Source organism: Moschus berezovskii, chromosome 13 (genome assembly GCF_049115385.1).
Source record: "Moschus berezovskii isolate FMDL1 chromosome 13, NW_MosBer_1.0, whole genome shotgun sequence".
Lineage (NCBI taxonomy): Eukaryota > Metazoa > Chordata > Mammalia > Artiodactyla > Moschidae > Moschus > Moschus berezovskii.
The window spans coordinates 10,489,287-10,503,688 of NC_142472.1; the positions used below are offsets into that span (position 1 = coordinate 10,489,287).

At 40.7% G+C, this 14,402-nt stretch overlaps 1 pseudogene; it reads left to right on the top strand.

The window, feature by feature from the left end:
* On the top strand, window positions 1-3,153 carry LOC129556578 (asparagine synthetase [glutamine-hydrolyzing]-like; annotated as a pseudogene).
* Window positions 3,154-14,402: the final 11,249 nt, after the last annotated feature.

Genomic DNA, 14,402 nt, shown 5'->3' on the forward strand with positions numbered 1-14,402 from the left:
ATGGGTCCCTTGAGTTTCCCACAGGTTGGCAAAATAAAAGGCCTCCTCTTCCATAACGTTTCCCTTGCTTTGAATCTTTCCTAAGAGCCTTATTCCACCTTATTCCATCTTAAAACGTACCAGAACATCCATAAAATGGGGAACTCTGTAACCTGTAAAAAGGAATGAAGAGGACTCCCTGGTGGTCCAGTGGTTAAGAATTTGCCTGACAGTGCAGGGGACATGCGTTCGATCCCTGCTGGGGAAGATTCCACATGTTGTGGTGCAACAAAGCCCATGCACCGCAACTCCTCCAGGTGCCCCAGAGCCTGTGCTCCACCACAAGAGAAGCCACTGTGTGAGAAGCCCACTCAGTACAATGAAGAGCAGCCCTCACCTGGTACAACAGAAGGGATGCACACAGCAACAAACACCCAACACAGCCAAAAATAAATACATAAATAAACATTGTTTAAGAAAATCTCTACATACAACAGGGGAACAACTGCCAGGATATATCGTTGAGACAGAAAAATCCAGGTAGATAAACTGTGTACAATTTGTTAGCATTTATCTAAGAAAAACAACTGTAGATATACATACATGCGTGTGTGCATGATCAGTCATGTCTGACTCTTTGCAACCCCGTGGACTATAGCCCGCCAGGCTCTCCTGTCCATGGGATTTTCCAGGCAAGAATCCTGGAGTGGGTTGCCACTTCCTGCTCCAAGGGATCTTCCCGACCCAGAGATTGAACCCAAGTAGCCTACACTGGCAGGCAGATTCTTTACCACGGAGCCACCTGGGAAGCCCAGATATACATACACTGATAATATTTATATGAAAAACACACAATGGAGATGGTCCACCACCCTTGCCCAGCCTGGTCAGCGCATGCCTGGAGATCGTGTAGGTCCACTGCACCACGTGTGGCATTCGGATTCTCTTTGGTTGTGATAATTGCTCCTCTGATCCGTGTCTGACCGATAGGAAAATTGCACACGAAGGTCCAGATGCATTTCATCCTTAGAATGTCAATGGCTACACCAGCTGCTGCTTTGGATTTCACTGGTTGGCAGTAGCTGAGCAACAGTTTGGAAAGCAGCTAATCTGAGCAATGAAATATCCTTAATTGTAGGTTTGTTACGATGGTGAGATCTTTCACCACAAAGAAATAAAACACCATTTTAAATTTGATCACTGGACCAAAGCAGAAGGTGAGATAATCCTTTATCTTTATGGCAAAGGACGAACTGAGCAGACAATTTGTATGTTAAATGGGTTGTACACATTTATTTTTTTGGATACTACCAATAAGAAAGTGTTGGTAGGCAGAGAGACACCTGTGCAGTCAGATCTTTCTTTACGGCCACAACAGAAGATGGATTTGGGGCTGTGTGTTCAGAAGCTAAAGGTCTTGCTAGTTTGAAGCACTCCACAACTCTTTTTTCAAAGTGGAGCCTTTTTTCCCAGCACACAATACAGTTTTGGATTTAAAGCCAAATGGCAAAGTTGCATCAGTAGAGATGAACTTTGGCCTGCCCTCTATAACAGCGTGGAGAGACTGTTAGCAGATTTTGAAATAGAAATTATGAAGAAAGGTGAGGTGAACTGGAGACAGCGAGTGTGGACAACTCTTTCAAGGACTTTCGCAATAAAGGAGAGTGAGAAACAGAACAGAAATATTACAGCCATGTATGGATATGCATATACTATGAATGATCCAGAAGACAGGGGAAAAACTGATGATGCAAGAGACAGGAAACAGTGCTGACAACTGAGACTCAAACAACGTGTACCTGCTATGGTTCCACTGGAATACAGTAATTAATGCTTGTCTAGGGAAACGAACTTATTCACGTTATTTTTTTCTGCTTCATATACAGGCATACTTCTGGATCCTTTGTGACAACGCTACTAAGAAACATTCGATGACAGACAGAAGGACTGGATGCTTTTAATCAGGAGACTTGGACTCCAGATTCTCTGCTGCTGCCACCCTGTTGCAGCAGCTAAAAGGTGCCCAGTAGAGTATGCTCCAGATATCTGCAACTTGCCTGGAAGACAGTCTCAATTTACTGGCTGCTAAAAGGTGGCAAATCATATGGGAGTAAACATCATGAAGTCCTTTTTAACTCTGAGTAAGGCATTCGGATCCTGGACAAAGTACTCTTTTACTTGGAAATTTATGACATTACAGCAGTCCATGCTTCTATAGACATGAACTGAGATACTGAACTTCCAAGTACCTTTGGAAGAGCACAGATGCCATGGTGATCTTCTCTGGAGAAGGTTCAGACAGACTTACACAGGGATATGTATTTTTTTTTAAATTTTCTGTGAAAGAAAGTCAAGAAACAGAGTAAGAGATGTCTGAAGGAACTCTGTCTGATGTTCTACACACAGATCAAACTACTGCTGCCCACTTGCCTTGAACTGAAGATCCCATTCCTGGATCATTGATTTCCTGCCTATCAGTTGTCTCTGCTGCCAGAAATAAGAATACCAAAGAACAGGATAGAAAATATTTCTTGAGAGGGATATTTAAGGACTCTAGCCCGATATATAAAGAGATTCCCTGGTGACCAAAATTAGCCTTCAGCAATGGGATATCCTCGGTGAAGAATTTCTGGTTTGGGGGCTTCCCTGGTGTTTCAGTGGTTATGAATCTTCACGCCAATATGGGGAACACGGATTTGATCCCTGCTCCGGGGAGATCCCACAAGCCTTGGAGCAACTAAGCCCATGCAGTCACAACTGCTGAGCCCATGTGCTGCAATTACTGAGACCCATACACCGAGAGCCTATGCTCTGCAGCCAGAGAAGCGACGACAACGAGAAGCCCAAGCATCACACAAGGAGTAGCTCCTGCTCGCTGCAACGAGAGAAAGCCCATGCACAGCAATGGAAAAAAATAAAATCTTTAAAAAAAAAGAGAGAATTTCTGGTTTAGGTTTTTACAGATATATACTGAACATCAGGTTGATGTTGCAGTGGATGGCTACTGCAGGACAAATATGTCCCTTCAGTCCTCCTAAGACTAAAGACAGCCATTGCTACCCTCAAATCATTGGATGCCACTACACAGGCCAGCCTGAGAGACTGATCAATTCCTGGATGCCAAAGCAGATCAAAGCTGGATGCCCAGCAGAGCCCCTTTCTGCCACGCCTTGACCTATTCACAAGTCAGCTGACAAAGCTTAGGTGCTCTCTAAGAGGTGGAAAATTCTGAAAGAGATGGGAATATCAGACCACCTGACATGCCGCTTGAGAAACGTGTATGCAGGTCAGGAAGCAACAGTTAGAACTGGACATGGAACAACAGACTGGTTCCAAATAGGAAAAGGAGTATGTCAAGGCCGTATACTGTCACTCTGCTTATTTAACTTCTAGGCAGAGTACATCATGAGAAATGCTGGGCTGGAGGAAACACAAGCTGGAAGCAAGACTGCCAGCAGAAATATCAAATAACCTCAGATATGCAGATGACACCACCCTTATGGCAGAAAGTGAAGAAGAAATAAGAGCTTCTTGACGAAAGTGAAAGAGGAGAGTGAAAAAGTTGGCTTAAAGCTCAACATTCAGAAAACTAAGATCATGGTATCTGGTCACTTCATGGCAAATAGATGGGGAAACAGTGGAAACAGTGGCTGACTTTATTTTTCTGGGCTCCAAAATCACTGCGGATGGTGACTGCAGCCATGAAATTAAAAGACGCTTACTCCTTGGAAGGAAAGTTATGACCAACCTAGACAGCATATTAAATAGCAGAGACATTACTTTGCCAACGAAGGTCCATCTAGTCAAGGCTATGGTTTTTCCAGTAGTCATGTATGGATGTGAGAGTTGGACTAAAGAGAAAGCTGATCGCTGAAGAATTGATGCTTTTGAACTGTGGTGTTGGAGAAGACTCTTGAGAGTCCCTTGGACTGCAAGGAGACCCAACCAGTCCATCCTAAAGGAGATCAGTCCTGGGTGTTCACTGGAAGGACTGATGTTGAAGCTGAAACTCCAATACTTTGGCCACCTGATGCGGAAAGCTGACTCACTTGAAAAGACCCTGATGCTGGAAAGATTGAGGGCAGGAGGAGAAGGGGACGACAGAGGATGAGATGGCTGGATGGCATCACCGACACAATGAACATGGGTTTGGGTGAACTCCGGGAGTTGGTGATGGACAGGGAGGCCTGGCGTGCTGCGGTTCAGGGGGTCGCAGAGAGTCAGACATGACTGAGCAACTGAGCTGAACTGAAGCTGCAGACTGTAAGTGTTTCTTCTACTTGTAAAGGGTGGTGGGACTGGGGGCAGGGTGAAGGAGTAGGAGTGAAGGTCAACCTCCCAAACTTACTTGGACATTAAAAAAAATGAAAGTCTGGGACTTCCCTGGTGGTCTAGCAGCTAAGACTTTGCGCTGCCAACGCAGGGGGCCAGGGTTTGATCCCTGGTTGGGAAACTAGATCCCACATGCCACAACTAAGATCAAAGATCCCATGTGCTGCAGTTAAGACCTGGCATAGCCAAGAAAATAAATATTTTAAGAAATAAAAGTCTCACATCTTAAAAAAAAAAAAGGAAAAATTCAGAAGAAATGGTTACCAGCGGGGCGGAAGAAGAATTAGGATGGAGGAAACAGAGACAGAAGCCAGAAACGTTTTGCATAATTGACTCTGAAATTATGTAAATATTATACACAGATATAAAACAAAATCAAATCATAGAAATCTCTAAGCATCCAAAGCAAAATGGAGCAAGTAAAGTCAGTTAGTGTCCTCTTAGCTACTAAATCCAATGCCCTGCTTCAGGGCACATTCAACTTCATTTGCCTCTGACACTGCTGACTGCTGACCCATTATTAAAATCCTCTTCCTTTTTGGCTTCTCTGAGACCAGTCTCTCCTGGTTTACCATTTAAGTCAAGTCTCTGATTTCACACCTCAGTATCCCTTACTAGGCCCTCTTCTTCTGCCTGTCCTTTTAATACAGGTAGTTCCCATCCCTCATTTACTCTTTTTAATCTACTGCCCACTCTCAGCAGTGACACCCTATACTCCCCTGGCTTCTATGAGACACATTCACCTCAATATGAGATTACGAGAAAATGAATTTAAGATCCGTATGAGTTGAACTGCTCTAGGGAAATACTGCCACAGGAGATTCAGTTTCTTCAAGTTGTCTCACACATCTATTAAATTCCTGTCCGTTCCTCAAAACCCACCTCCCTCAGTTATCACTTCCTCTGTGAAGATTTCTTAAGATTTCTCTGGCCAAAATTAATCATTACTTCCTCTTCACTCTGATAACAAAAAGTCTCACTTATAATATTTATATATTTCTGGGTGTGTGTTCTGCACTGCCTAGGCTATAAACTTTTGAAAGCAGTGAAACTGGGTATATGGTGCTAAGAAAGTGGGGGGGGGGGTGGATAAGAAGACTGAAATGAGAAAAAGAGAGAACAGAGTTGAGCCCACAAGGAATTAAAGGTAAAGTCAGGTAATTGTCTTCCCCAAGAGTAATATATAGGATAGTAGAATCTCCAGCAGAGACACCAACTTAAAAGTGAGTTATATACTGAAGATTCATGAAATTCAAGGAATCTAAGACTGAGATTGGCTAATCACTGACCAACTGACCAAAGTTTTATTGATAAAACAAAAGGAGAAAAAAAGATTCATGAAATTCAAGGAATCTAAGACTGAGATTGGCTAATTTCTGACCAACTGACAAGTTTTATGGATAAAACAAAGGGGAAAATCCATACTTCACCAGTCAACACCAACTTACCGAGTCCAGTAAGCTACAGAACGATTCTTTTTCAAATCTATTACAGACGATGGTGGTGATGGAGATGTAGTTTTTAATCCAAATCCACCCAAAGAGACAAATCAGGGTAGCAAAACTCAAAAGCGTTAAAAAAAAAAAAAAAAAACCTGCAACAAAACTAAGTGACAAACTATGCCCACAGACACCAAAATAGAAGTGGGTAGGAAAAAAACAAGAGAAGTCACAAGAGCTGCATAATATCAGCACTTGTGAAGGAGGAAGCAGCAGATAGAAGCAAAGGCAGCTTATAGCCTGAGAAAAGGGAAACAGCAAAAATCAGCCAGAGGACAGAATAAAGACTCACAATGAGTGAAACTGCAGGTAGTAGAGTCCGAACTGACCAGAACAGAACAGGGACGCGAGGGCAAAAGTCAAAGATGGTCCAGATAAGAAGTGAAGCCAAGAGATCTAAGAAAGTACAAGGCAATATTTTTTTGACTATTTTGTAAAAACAATAGAAAAGGGAGCTTTACACATAAAGCTACAAAAGTTATCCTGACTAATCTCTCCCATCTAACAGTTTGGGCAAATTAATTTCACATGAAAATTAATAACAAAAGGGGAGGCAATCAAATCTCAGAGTTATTATGAGGAAAAAGATGTTAGGGTGACATCAGTAAAAGACAATAAAAGCAAAGCTTAAAACATGTTCACAAAACAGACGAAAACCACAAATTGATCATTTTAAATGAGCTAACACAAAGTAACAAAATAATAGAGATTTGAGAGAATAGGACTAATGAAAATTGGAGAAACTAAAACTGAGATGATAGAATTCAGGAAATAACAACAAATGTAACCAAAAATTATATCTTCAGAAATGAAGATTATGTTAGAAATAGTATAAAAACAAGTATTTAAAAAGAAGCCTTATAATAAATAGAAGGTGAAATTTTTAAAAATTTAGTATCAAAAAGAAAATAAGAAAGTGATTTGAAAAGACTTGAGAAAAAAGTGGTAGATAAGATGGTCACAGAGGGGGATCCCCAAAGAAGAAAACTTAAAGCGGTAGAGAACAAATACTAAAATACTAACACTTTTTTTTTTTTTTTTGGCCATACCACCCAGCTTGCAGGATCCTAGTTCACCCACAAGGGATGGAACCTGGGTCCTCAGCAGTAAAAGCAAATCCTTAATCACTGGATCTCCAGGGAATTACCTAAAAACACTATTTCAAGAAAACTGTCCCAATGAGAAAAAAATGACTTGAAGTTATATACTGAAAAGGTATACTGCATATGTAAGAAAATCAACTCAGAACAATGAACTCCACCCAGGCAAAAATATGTCCGGGACTTTCTTCATAATAATATGGAGAGTTAAGGACAGCAGGTAGGAGAGTAACTAAAAGCAAACTGGCCATGAGTTGATAACTGCTGAAGATGAACAGAAAATGCATACTATTCTGTACGCTTCTGTGCACGTGTAAGGCAGCTCATGGAGTATGAATGAACCACTGCTATTCACACAAAAGGAAAAGAAATCTCACAGATTGTGGGCTGAACAAAAAGAAGCCAGATAAAAGTGAGAACGCAGTGTGATCTTATTTACATTAGGTTTTAAAAAAGGCAAAAACAAACCTATGACATTAAAAGTCAGGACAGTGACTACCCTTGAGGAAATAATATCTGAGAGAGGACCAAAGGATGATTCTGCTGTACTGAAAGTATCCTCTTTTTGTTTTGGGCATTAGTCACAAAGGGATGCCTGCTTTGTTAAAACTCATAAAATTGTACACTTACTTACCACTTAAAGTCCTTTTCTGTATGAATACTGCACTTCTTAAAAAGGATTTTTGATCAGCAAAATTCAAAGTGAAAGTGAATAAACGACCATTTGCTGTATTTGCTTTCTTAGAGAAAGCTTATTTCTATACTCAATTTCAGTGGATATTCTTGGAAGACAGCTATACTACTAATGATATAACCAACTTTCTGCCAATAAAAACAATCAAGCACACACCTAAACCCAGATACTGAAAGTTAACCAGTACCTTCAGTCTCCTGAATGAATCAATATATCTGTACAACATCTAACAAGCACTCAAAGTGACTGCTATGTAGATTTACATACACACAGAGAAGTACTGCTCAACACTGAAATGCCTCAAGCAGTGCTAAGTCCACAAAGCCTTTGCTGCTATATCAATAACTCTACAGCAGTGTGACTGAGCATATTTGACCAACCCGACTAACCAGAGTATACAAACACACACTGTACATTTGTAACCTTCATCTTGAAGGCACTGAGGGACAGTCGTATAAATCAATGATAAGCACCTTGCCTGCTGTGAAGGAAGATACATACACCCCCTCACCAATACAATATAAAAGCTGGACAAGATAAAAGATTCTTTTAAAAAGTAAAACAGGACAAGATACACGAACCTGAGTGCTGTACTGTGACTATGTAAGATGTTATCTTTGAGGAAACTGGTTAAAGTTATGGGACCTCTCTTTGTATCGTCTCTTACCATGCACATGAATTTACAAGGACCTTAAAATAATAAGTTTAGTTAAAAATTTTTAGAAATAAAAGATTTCTTAGAAGGTAGTTTTGAATATATTCAGTAATATGTTATACATAGCTCATTCTTCATAGCTCATTTTTCTCCTTCACGCTCTTAAAGAACCCCTTCCTTTAAAAAAAAAAAGTCAAGGGAGAAGAAAAGATATACCAATCTAAGCCACACTCTGACTGGTACAGTCTTTAATATAGAAATAAAATCTACTGCAAGAACGTCTGGATATATACTCAAATTATTGGAACCAGAATCTCAAAAGAGATATTCACACGCACATTATTCACAGCAGCATTATTCACACAGCTAATAAGTAGAAGCAACCCAAATATCCATCAATGGATGAACAGATAAAATGTATACACACACAACAGAATGTTACTCATCATTTTTGAAAGAATTCTCTCAAGTTATGACATGGGTGTCCTTGAGGACATCATGCTAAGTGAAACAAGTCACCAAAGAACAATAATTAAATGAAGGACTAGAATCTAGGCAAATAAACAATCATTGATTACTGGGCATAGAGTTTCAATTCTGGAAATCCACTATCCAACGATGTGAGTATACATAACACTGTTAAACTTGACTATGGTAGAGATGGTAAATTTTATGTTGTGTTTTCTATCACAAATAAAAAAATATGTTTAATGTTTTCAAATGAAATCTGAATGAATATGTCATATGCAGACTTGATTTTTAAGAATAAAGAGTTATTCAAGTTGAAAGACTGATCTCAGATGAAAGAATAAAACTGCTAGAAGAGATAAAGACATAAAATATTAATATACTGCTCTATCTGCTCGACTTAAATATATTAAGCTTCATGACACAGGTAAGTATAAGCAAATGTTGGTTGCTTAAAACTACAATAAAATCTGTGGAAGTTAAAATGCATGGAGTAAAATATCAAGTTCCTGAGAAATCTGTATGCAAGTCAAGAAGCAAGAGTTAGAAATGGACATGGAACAGACTGCTTCCAAATCAGGAAAGGAGTACATCAAGGCTGTATATTGTCACCGTGCTTATTTAACTTATATGCAGAGTACATCATGCGAAATGCCAGATTGTACGAACCACAAGCGGGAATCAAGATTGCCAGGAGAAATATCAGTAACCTCAGATATGCAGATGACACCACTCTTATGGCAGAGAGCAAAGAGGAACTAAAGAGACTTCTGATGAAAGTGAAAGAGGAGAGTGAAAAAGTTGGCTTAAAACTCAACATTCAGAAAAGTAAGATTATGGCATCTGGTCCCATCACTTCATGGCAAATAGATGAGGAAACAGTGGAAACAGTGACAGACTTTACCTTTTTGGGGCTCCATAATCACTGTAGATGTTAACTGCAGCCATGAAATTAAAAGATGCTGCTCCTTGAAAGAATAGCTATTACAAACCTAGACAGCATGCTAAAAAGCAGAGGCATTACTTTGCCAACAAAGGTCCATCTAGACAAAGCTATGGTTTTTCCAGTAGTCCTGTATGGATGTGAGAGTTGGACTATTAAAGAAAGCTGAGTGCCAAAGAATTGATGCTTTTGAACTGTGGTGTTGGAGAAGACTCTTGAGAGTCCCTTAGACTACAAGGAGATCCAACCAGTCAATCCTAAAGGAAATCAGTCCTAAATATTAATTGGAAAGACTGAAGATGAAGCTGAAACTCCCATACTTTGGCCACCTGATGTGAAGAGCTGACTCATCTGAAAAGACCCTGATGCTGGGAAAGACTGAGGGCAGGAGGAGAAGAGGACAACAGAGGACGAGATGATTCCATGGCATCACCGACTCAATGGACATGAGTTTGAGTAAACTCTGGGAGCTGGTGATGGACAGGAAAGCCTGGCATGCTGCAGTCCATGGGGTCACAGAGTCAGACACAACTGAGCGAATGAACTGAACTGAAAATGGCAAAAAGCAAGAAGAGGTAAAAGAGAAGATTGTTGTAAGGTTCTTCAAAGTACTAACTTAAATAGCTTATAGTATATTAAAAAGCAGAGACATTACTTTGCCAACAAAGGTCCATCTAGTCAAGGCTATGGTTTTTCCAGTGGTCATGTATGGATGTGAGAGTTGGACTGTGAAGAAAGCTGAGCGCGGAAGAATTGATGCTTTTGAACTGTGGTGCTGGAGAAGACTCTTGAGAGTCCCTTGGACTGCAAGGAGATCCAACCAGTCCATTCTAAAGGAGATCAGTCCTGGGTGTTCACTGGAAGGACTGATGCTAAAGCTGAAGCTCCAATACTTTGGCCACCTCATGCGACGAGTTGACTCACTGGAAAAGACTCTGATGCTGGGAGGGATTGGGGGCAGGAGGAGAAGGGGACAACAGAGAATGAGATGGCTGGATGGCATCACCGACTCAATGGACATGAGTTTGAGTGAACTCCGAGAGTTGGTGATGGACAGGGAGGCCTGGCGTGCTATGATTCATGGGGTCGCAAAGAGTCGGACACAACTGAGTGACTGAACTGAACTAAAATAAACTATGGTACATCTACCATGAACTCTAGAATACTATGGAACTGCAAAGAGAAAGAAGATCTCTACCCACTGATATATAGGATGAACTCCCAGTTACACTGTCAAGTTAATAAAAAATAAACAAACACACGTGAAGATATCCAGGAATGCGTCCTTCTACCTAACAACTCCTAGACCAGCAGGAACTGTCTAAAGGTAAATACTCTGGAACTCTGGAGTTCAGTCAAACACTTGCAAAAGGGATTGGTAAAGTTTGGTGGTTTAACCTCTTGCACAGCAGTTACCATGCCTCAGCCCCTCAGCAGGCAGCCTTGGGTACAACAGCCCACATTCCAGAGAAGATCTTCATGACATTAGATTTGGCAATGGTTTGTTGGATGTGATACCAAAAGTACAGGCAAAAACAACAAAAATAAATAGAATATGACTTCATCAAAATTAAGCTTTTGTACATCAGGCTTCTGGTAAAGAATCCTCCTGCCAATGCAGGAGACCCAAGAGACAGGGGTTCAATCCCTGGGTCGGGAAGATCCCCTGGGGGAGGAAATGGCAACCAACTTCAGTATCCTTGCCTGGAAAATTCCATGGACAGTGATAGGTTACAGTCTGTGGGGTGGCAAAGAGTCAGACACAACTGTGTCCGCGCGTGCGCGCGTGCATACACACACACACACACACACACACATCAAAGCACACTACTGAGAAAGTGAAAAGACAACCCACAGGATGGGAAAAATATCTACAAATTATATATCTGATACAGGTTAATATCCATAATATATAAAGTACTCTTGCACCTCAACAATACAAAACGGCTAACCCAATTCAAAAATGGAGAAAGAACTTGAATAAACACTTCTCCAGAGAAGACAAACGGCCAAAAGGCACATGAAAAGGCACAGCATCTGTCATTAGGAAACGCAAATCAACACTACAATGATATGCCACTTCACAAACAGTAGGACTGCTATTATCAAAAGCAGACAGGAAATAGGTGTTGGATGTGGAGAGACGGGAGCCCTCCTCTCTGGCTGCTCAGAGGTGAAACGGTGCAGTCGCTGGTAGAGTACCTCATAAAGGTCACACACAGTCACCAAATGACCCATCATTCTCCTTCTACGTTAAAAAGGTAAATTTTATATTACTCATGTTTTATGGCAATTAAAAAAAAAAAAAAAGGTCTGAAAGGTATGCTACATTTTTTGTAAGAATAGGAGATTCATATTTGCTTACTGCATAAAGAAATACTGGAGCAATAAACATATAAAAATGTTTACCTGTAAGAGGAGACATGGACTTGGGCAAACTCCAGGAGATGGTGAGGGACAGGGAGGCCTGGCGTGCTGCAGTCCATGGAGGTGCAAAGAGTCAGACACGACTTGGTGACGGAACAAGAGGAGAATGGCAATTGGGTGGATGGGGACAGATGTGAGAAGGCTTTCTCAGTGTACACTATTCATGTCGTTTTATTTATTGACGCATAGTTGATTTACAATGCTGTTAGTCTCTGGTATTCAACACAGTGATTCGGTTATACATTTACACATATATTTTTCAGGTTCTTTTCCATTATAGGTTATTACAAGACACTGAATATAATTCCCAGTCCTCTGCATAGCAGGACTTCACCGTTTATCTGCTTTACATACGGTGCTGCGTATCTGTTGAACCCAAGCTACTAATTTATCTCTCAACTGTTTTCCCCTTTGGTGACCGTAAGTTTGCTTTCAGTCTGTGAGTCTGTTCCTGTTCTGGCAATAATTTCATTAGTATCATTCTTTTTAGACTTCACATACAAGGGATATCACTTGATATTGGTCTTTCTTTCCTGGCTTTACCTCACTTACTAGGATAATCTCTAGGTCCAACCATATGGCTGCAAATGGCATTATTTCATTCTTTTAATGGCTGGGTAATATTCCACTATATATGTGTACCACATCTTCTTTATCCATTCATCTGCCAATTAACATTTAGCTTGCTTCCACGTCCTGGCTATTTTACATAGTGATGCTATGAACACTGGCAAGTATCTTTCTGAATTAGTGTTTTGGTCTTTTCTGGATATACACTCATGATTGGGGTTGCTGGATCATACGGTAACTCTATTTTTAGTTTTTTAAGGAAAATCCATGTTGTTCTTCATAGTGGCTATACATTATTCATAACATTTTTATTTTTAATCATGCAATGTATTACCTATAAAAATTAATATATTTTTCAAACAAGTAAATAAGCAAAAATTATTCAGATATATTCTTCCCTGCCCCTCAGTGAAAATGAAAGCAGTCACATGACTTTTTCTGACCATGCTTACATAATTAAAGGTCCTGTAGTCACTTTAAATCACATAGTCTCAATTCCATTTCAAATAAAATGTTTATCCCATAAAATGATGAGAGCTTCAAAGTTAATACAAGGTGAGATCTCATCTCACAGACGACCCCTGCGGTGGGTATACCCTTTCAATGATGGAGGAGAGGACAGCCCACTTTCCCCTCTGCAGGTGTCCACCCCTCCTCACTGGGATTTTACTAACCTTCTTGTCTGACCTCTCTCCTCAACTCCACCTCGAGGAGAGAGAAATGTTCTTTTACCAGTAGTCATGAGACGGTCTCACACTTTCTGTGCTCATAGATATTTAAAGCTCTTCCCCTTCGGGGGCTCTTCGTGGGTCCTGAGAAGATACCACCCACAGATCACTGCTGGATTTTCACCAGCAATTCCCCTGACCTGAAAGGAGGGACTCTATTGCAAGTCGCCTATTCACTTCTACCCACTGGGACTGTGATGGGGCTCTGCCAACTTCTCCTCAATGAGCCTTTCACCCTTTCCATGGCCATTAGGTCAGATTACGCAATGACCCCAGTCAGGCTCGTGCCACATTTCATTCATGCGAAATATTCGTGCATGGATTGCCTAACAAACTCTGGAAGAAAAGGCTGGTTACAGTCTACTAGAAGCTCGGCTTGAACCACTTCCAAGCAGCAAGCCAGCTTCAGCCCTCCATCTCTAGCTTTCCTTAAAAGGAGGCACCCATCAGTGCATTCACTGTGACCTGATAACTTCAGAGGACACACAGGAAGCTTTCCAAGCGGCGTCTCTCTTCTGACTTGAGGTGAGGGAAATATCACATGCCTGCTTGTCTCCTTTGAGAAGGAAGCAGGGCCCACGCTCACCAACAGCTCTCTTCAAAGAAATCATTTCAAAACCTCCTCTCCTTGGACAAATTATCAAAATTAATATAAACAATGACAGCCAGATAGATATGTACTCTACATGTGACAACTCTGAGAAAAAAATGTATCATCAGTGTGGCATTTTGACTAGGGATCACAAACAGGATAGACTCATGAGAGAACAGTAAAACTCAAAATGAGAACTGTTCTCAAATTAAAAAAAATATTTTTACAGTATTCTTCAAAACCATCATTACTATAAAAGACAAAGAAAGACTCAGGAACTGTTCCAGATGAAGGAGACGAAAGAAACAATTAAATGCAATACGTCGACTGCAACCTCTAGTGGAGGAAAAAACAAGTGCTGTCAAGGACATTATGAAGTCAGCTGACAAACTGGATAGTGAATGGTAGATTAAAG